This window comes from Arachis hypogaea, chromosome 9, assembly GCF_003086295.3.
Source record: "Arachis hypogaea cultivar Tifrunner chromosome 9, arahy.Tifrunner.gnm2.J5K5, whole genome shotgun sequence".
Taxonomy (NCBI): Eukaryota; Viridiplantae; Streptophyta; class Magnoliopsida; order Fabales; family Fabaceae; genus Arachis; species Arachis hypogaea.
In genome coordinates this window covers 91,270,148-91,277,262 of record NC_092044.1, presented here as the reverse complement: position 1 = coordinate 91,277,262, position 7,115 = coordinate 91,270,148, and the positions used below count along the sequence as shown (strand labels likewise).

The 7,115-nt window shown below is 35.6% G+C and overlaps 1 non-coding gene across 1 annotated transcript; it reads left to right on the top strand.

The window, feature by feature from the left end:
- The first annotated feature begins 2,856 nt into the window (after positions 1 to 2,856).
- LOC112713630 (small nucleolar RNA R71) lies at positions 2,857 to 2,964 on the top strand. The gene has a single exon (XR_003158601.1). It is a non-coding gene; the product is annotated as a small nucleolar RNA R71 (small nucleolar RNA).
- The last annotated feature ends 4,151 nt before the right edge of the window (positions 2,965 to 7,115 follow it).

The following is a 7,115-nucleotide window of genomic DNA, read 5'->3' as shown; positions in this document are numbered from 1 at the left end:
TTTTGAAAAAGCACAAGAAAAAACAAGAAAAGACACAAAACAAGAGAAACTCAAGATCAAACAAGCAAAATAAACAAGAACAACTTGAAGATCAATGAAGAATAAAGACACTAATACGAAAATTTTAAAGAAAAAATACAAAATATGAAATTGACACCAAACTTAGAATAGGACACTAGACTCAAAGAGAAATTTAAAAATTAATAAAGAAAAATAATATTTTTGAAAAGAAAATAAAAGACTCTGACCCAATTACCAAAATCTTCCTAATCTAAGAAATAAAATAAACCTTTAGTTGTTCAAACTCGAACAATCCCCGGCAACGGCGCCAAAAACTTGGTGCACGAATTTGTAATCCGTACAACTAACCAGCAAGTGCACTGGGTCGTCCAAGTAATACCTTACGTGAGTAAGGGTCGAATCCCACGGAGATTGTTGGATTGAAGCAAGCTATCTTTATTTTATTTGTCTTAGTCAGGATACCAATAGGATTCTTTAGCCTCGTATTTTAATAAAGAAAAGGGCATAAAATAAATAGTTATTACTTTAATAATGGAGAATGAAAGCGTTACTTGTTGTGCAGTAATGAGAAATATGTTGGAGTTTTGGAGATGCTTTGTCCTCTGAACTTCAACTCTTCCTTGAAATCCTTTCCCACACGCAAGGTTCCTTCCATGGCAAGCTCTATGTAGGGTGTCACCGTTGTCAATGGCTACTTCCCATCCTCTCAGTGAAAACGTTCCTATGCTCTGTCACAGCACGGCTAATCATCTGTCGGTTCTCAATCAGGTTGGAATAGAATCCATTGATTCTTTTGCGTCTATCACTAACGCCCAGCCTTCAGGAGTTTGAAGCTCGTCACAGCCATTCAATCCCAGAATCTTACTCAGAATACCATAGACAAGGTTTAGACTTTCCGGATTCTCATGAATGCCGCCATCAATCCGGCTTATACCACGAAGATTCTGATTAAGGAATCTAAGAGATACTCATTCAATCTGATGTAGAACGGAGGTGGTTATCAAGCACACGTTCATGGATTGAGGAAGGTGATGATTGTCACGGATCATCACCTTCTCCATAATTAAGCGCGAATGAACATCTTAGATAAGAACAAGCGTGTTTGAATGGAAAACAAAGGAATTGTATTAATTCATCGAGACGCCGCAGAGCTTCTCACCCCCAACAATGGAGTTTAGAGACTCATGCCGTCAAAAAGTATGTAATTCAGATCTGAAAATATCATAAGGTACAAGATAAGTCTCTAAAAGTTGTTTAAATAGTAAACTAGTAACCTAGGTTTACAGAATATGAGTAAACTAAGATAATTGGTGCAGAAATCCACTTCTGGGGCCCACTTGGTGTGTGCTGGGGCTGAGACTAAAGCTATCCACGAGTTGAGGCCTTTCTTGGAGTTGAACTCCAAGTTGTAACGTGTTTTGGGCGTTCAACTCCGGATCATGACGTTTTTCTGGCGTTTAACTCCAGACAGCAGCATGTACTTGGCGTTCAACGCCAAGTTACGTCGTCTATCTTCGCACAAAGTATGGACTATTATATATTGCTGGAAAGCCCTGGATGTCTACTTTCCAACGCTGTTGAGAGCGCGCCAATGGGACTTCTGTAGCTCCAGAAAATCCATTTCGAGTGCAGGGAGGTCAGGATCCAACAGCATCAGCAGTCCTTTTTCAGCCTAACTCAGATTTTTGCTCAGCTCCCTCAATTTCAGCCAGAAATTACCTGAAATCACAGAAAAACACACAAACTCATAGTAAAGTCCAGAAATATGATTTTTGCCTAAAAACTAATGAAAACATCCCTAAAAGTAGCTCAAATTTACTAAAAACTATCTAAAAACAATGCCAAAAAGCGTATAAATTATCCGCTCATCATATGTTCATCCTCTTCAAAGGAGGAATAGTTATCAGAGCTCATGAATGGCAGAAGTAGGTTCAATGGAATCTTTATGGTCTCTAGATGAGCCTCAGATTCCTTAGGTTCCTCAATTGGGAACTCCTTTTTGTCCAGAAGATGTCCCATGAGGTCTTCCTCACTGGGATTCACGTTCTCCACCTCGTCTCTAGGTTTGGCCACACCAAGTAAGGTTATGGCATTGTACTCTCTTTTTGGATTCTCTTCTGTATTGCTTGAGAGAGTACTAGGAGGGGTTTCAGTGACTCTTTTACTCAGCTGGCCCACTTGTGCCTCCAAATTTCTAATGGAGGACCGTGTTTCATTCATGAAACTTAGAGTGGCCTTAGATAGATCAGAGACTATGTTTGCTAAGCTAGAGGGACTCTGCTCAGAATTCTCTGTCTGTTGTTGAGAAGATGATGGAAAAGGCTTGCTATTGCTAAACCTGTTTCTTCCACCATTATTAAAGCCTTGTTGAGGCTTTTGTTGATCTTTCCATGAGAAATTTGGATGATTTCTCCATGATGGATTATAGGTGTTTCCATAGGCTTCACCCATGTAATTCACCTCTGCCATTGCAGGGTTCTCAGGATCATAAGCTTCTTCTTCAGAAGATGCTTCTTTAGTATTGTTGGATGCATTTTGCAAACCATTCAGACTCTGAGAAATCATATTGACTTGTTGAGTCAACATTTTGTTCTGAGCCAATATGGCATTCAGAGCATCAATTTCAAGAACTCCCTTCCTCTGAGGCGTCCCATTATTCACTGGATTTCTTTTAGAGGTATACATGAACTGGTTATTTGCAACCATTTCAATGAGTTCCTGAGCTTCTACAGGCATTTTCTTTAGGTGAATAGATCCACCTGCAGAATGGTCCAATGACATCTTAGACAATTTAGACAGACCATCATAGAATATATCCAGGATGGTTCATTCTGAAAGCATGTTAGAAGGACACTTTTTGGTCAGTTGCTTGTATCTTTCCCAAGCTTCATAGAGGGATTCACCTTCTTTCTGCCTGAAGGTTTGAACATCCACTCTAAGCTTGCTCAACTTTTGAGGAGGAAAGAATTTGGCTAAGAAAGCCGTGACCAGCTTATCCCAAGAGTTTAGGCTATCTTTAGGTTGAGAGTTCAACCATATTCTAGCTATGTCTCTTATAGCAAAAGGGAAAAGCATAAGCTTATAGACCTCGGGATCAACCCCATTGGTCTTAACAGTATCACAGATCTGCAAGAATTCAGTTAAGAACTGAAAAGGATCTTCTGATGGAAGTCCATGAAACTTGCAATTCTGTTGCATCAAAGAAACTAATTGAGGCTTTATCTTAAAATTATTTTCTCCAATGGCAGGGATTGAGATGCTTCTTCCATGGAAGTTGGAATTAGGTGCAGTAAAGTCACCAAGCATCTTCCTTGCATTGTTGTTGGTTCGGTCATGTCTCTTTCTTTTTCGAGATTCTCTGTAAGGTTTTCTCTGGATTGTTGTGCTTTAGCTTCTCTTAGCTTCTTCTTCAGAGTCCTTTCAGGTTTAGGATCTGCTTCAACAAGAATGTCATTGTCCTTGCTCCTGCTCATATGAAAAAAAAGATAACGGAAAAGAAGAGGAATCCTCTATGTCACAGTATAGAGATTCCTTTATGTGAGTAGAAAAAGAGAAGAATAGAAGAAGGAGAAGAGAAAAATTCGAACACAGAGAGGAAAAGAGGGTTCGAATTTTAATATGAAGAAAAGTGTTAGTAAATGAATAAATAAATAGAAAGAGATGAGAGAGAAGAAAATTCGAATTTTAATTAAGAGAAAAGAAAAATATTTTTGTTTTTATTTGAATTATTAGTTAAAATTCGAAAATTAAGAGAAGAGGTAAAATAAAATAAAATTTTAAAACAATTAGTTAATTAAAAAGAATTTTGAAAAAGAGGAAGGTGATTTTCAAAAATTAGAGAGAGAAAAGTAGTTAGGTAGTTTTGAAAAAGATAAGAAATAGTGAAACAAATAAAAAGTCAATTAATTAGTTGAAAAAGATTTGAAAATCAATTTTGAAAAGATAAGAAGTTAGAAAAGATTTTGAAATTGATTTTGAAAAAGATATGATTTGAAAAAGACATGTTTGAAAAGATATGATTGAAAAGATATGATTAGAATTTATTTTTGAAAAAGATTTGATTTTTAAAATCAGAATTAATGACTTGACTCACAAGAAATCAAAAGATATGATTCTAAAATTTAAAGTTTGAATCTTTCTTAACAAGAAAGTATTAAACTTGAAATTTTTGAATCAAAACATTAATTGCTAGTATTAATTTCGAAAATAAAATATAAAATTAAGAAAATTATTTTTGAAAATTAATTTTAAAGAATTTTCAAAAGTAATAAAAAGAAAAAAAAAGATTTGATTTTGAAAAAGATTTTGAAAAGATAAGATTTTTAAAATTAAAATCTTGACTTGACTAACAAGAAACAACTTATTTTAAAAATTTTTGACTAAGTCAACCCAAAGATTTCGAAATTTATGAGTAAAATAAGGAAAAGATATATTTTTATTTTTAAATTTTTAATGAGGAAAGAGAAAAATCACAAAAAGACTCAACACATAAAAATTTTAGATCAAAACAAATGATGCATGCAAAAATACTATGAATGCCAAGATGAACACCAAGAACACTTTAAAGATCATGATGAATATCAAGAACTTATTTTTGAAAAATTTTTTAAGAAAAGAAAAACATGCAAGACACCAAACTTAGAAATTTTTAATGCTTAGACACTAAGGATTCAAGAATGCATATGAGAAACAAGAAAAGACACAAAATAAGAAAATATGAAGATCAAACAAGAAGACTTGTCAAGAACAACTTGAAGATCATGAAGAATGCAATGCATGAATTTTTCAAAAAATGCACAAATTTTAAAAACATGCAATTGACACCAAACTTAAATTTGACACTAGACTCAAACAAGAAACACAAAAATATTTTTGATTTTTATGATTTTAAATTTTTTTTAGATTTTTCAAAAATTATTTTTAGAAAACAAAAAAGAAGAAAAATTTTGAAAGATTTTTGAAAACTTTTTGAAAATAAAATAAAGGTTAAAACAAGAAGAAAATTACCTAATCTGAGCAACAAGATGAACCGTCAGTTGTCCAAACTTGAACAATCCCCGGCAACGGCGCCAAAAACTTGGTGCACGAAATTGTGATCTTCAATGGCGCCAACAACTTGGTACGCACAATTGAAACCTCAACTCTTTTGCATAACTTCGCACAACTAACCAGCAAGTGCACTGGGTCGTCCAAGTAATAAACCTTACGTGAGTAAGGGTCGATCCAACGGAGATTGTCGGCCTGAAGCAAGCTATGGTCATCTTGTAAATCTCAGTTAGGCAGATTTAAATGGGTATGGAGTTTTAATAATTAAAAGATAAATAAACATAAAATAAAGATAGAGATACTTATGTAATCCATTGGTGTGAATTTCAGATAAGCATATGGAGATGCGTTGTTCCTTCTGAATCTCTGTTTTCCTACTGCCTTCATTCAATCCTTCATACTCCTTTCTATGGCAAGCTGTACATTGGGTGTCACCATTGTCAATGGCTACTTCCCGTCCTCTCAGTGAAAATGGTTCTCTACGGTTTCTGTACGGCTAATCAACTGTCGGAATACTCGTCTCGGATGAAAAATACCATGCACATATATCGTATGGCTAATTAGCTGTTGGTTCTCGATCATGTAGGAATAGAATTTACTATCCTTTTGCGTTTGTCACCACGCCCTACAGTTCCGAGTTTGAAGCTCGTCACAGTCATCCCTTCCTAGATCCTACTCGGAATACTACAGACAATGTTTAGACTTTCCGGATCTCAGGAATGCTGCCAATGGATCCTAGCCTATACCACGGAGGTTCCAATCTCAGATTCAGATGCCCCATTTTCAGAGGGGAGTCGATATGAATCGTTGATTAAAAACCCAAGAGATATACCTTCAAGCTTGTTTTCATGTAGAACGGAAGTGGTTGTCAATCACGCGTTCATAAGTGAGAATGGTGATGAGTGTCACATAATCATCACATTCGTCATGTTCTTATGTGCGAATGAATATCTTAGAATAAGAATAAGCATGCATTGAATAGGAAACAGTAGTACTTTGCATTAATACACGAGGAATAGCAGAGCTCCACAACTTAATCTATGGTGTGTAGAAACTCCACCGTTGAAAATACATAAGTGAAAATAGGGTAGGCATGGCTGAATGGCCAGCCTCCCAAAACATGAAAAATGGTTCAAATATGTTCAAAAAGCTCATAGTACAATAGTAAAAAGTTCTATTTATACTAACTAGTTACTAGAGTTACAAAAATAAGTAAATGATGCAGAAATCCACTTTCGGGCCCACTTGGTGTGTGCTTGGGCTGAGCATTGAACCTTTCATGTGTAGAGACTTTTCTTGGAGTTAAACACCAGTTTGTAACTTATTTCTGGCGTTTGACTCTGGGTTGCAACTTGTTTTTGTCATTTAACGCCAGAATAGGGCAGAAAACTGGCGTTAAACACCAATTTGCGTCATCTAAACTCGGGCAAAGTATGGACTATTATATATTTCTGGAAAGCCCTAGATGTCTACTTTTCAATGCAATTGAAATCGCGCCATTTGGACTTTTGTAGCTCCAAAAATTCTATTTTGAGTGCAGGGAGGTCAGAATCCAACAACATTAGCAGTCCTTTTTCAGCCTCTGAATCAGATTTTTGCTCAGGTCCCGCAATTTCAGCCAGAAAATACCCGAAATCACATAAAAACACACAAACTCATAGTAAAGTCTAGAAATGTGAATTTTGCATAAAAAATAATAAAAATATACTAAAAACTAACTAAATCATTCTAAAAACTATCTAAAAATAATGCCAAAAAGCGTATAAATTATCCGCTCATCTCCTACTCATTGGACTAAATACCTGTTCAAAGTCAAAACCTTCACTTTGATAAAAGCCTTGGGCCACCAAACGAGCTTTGTACTTCTAAATCTGTCATTTGGCAACCTTTTGACAGTAAACACCCAACGTTAGCCTATGATCATAGCACCTTCTGGTGGAGACACAAGTGTCCATGTGTTGGCCCTAATAAGTGCTTGATATTCATCTTGGATTGCTTAAAACCAATGAGGAATGCTCAAAGAAGATTTTGCATTCTTAGGTAATGCT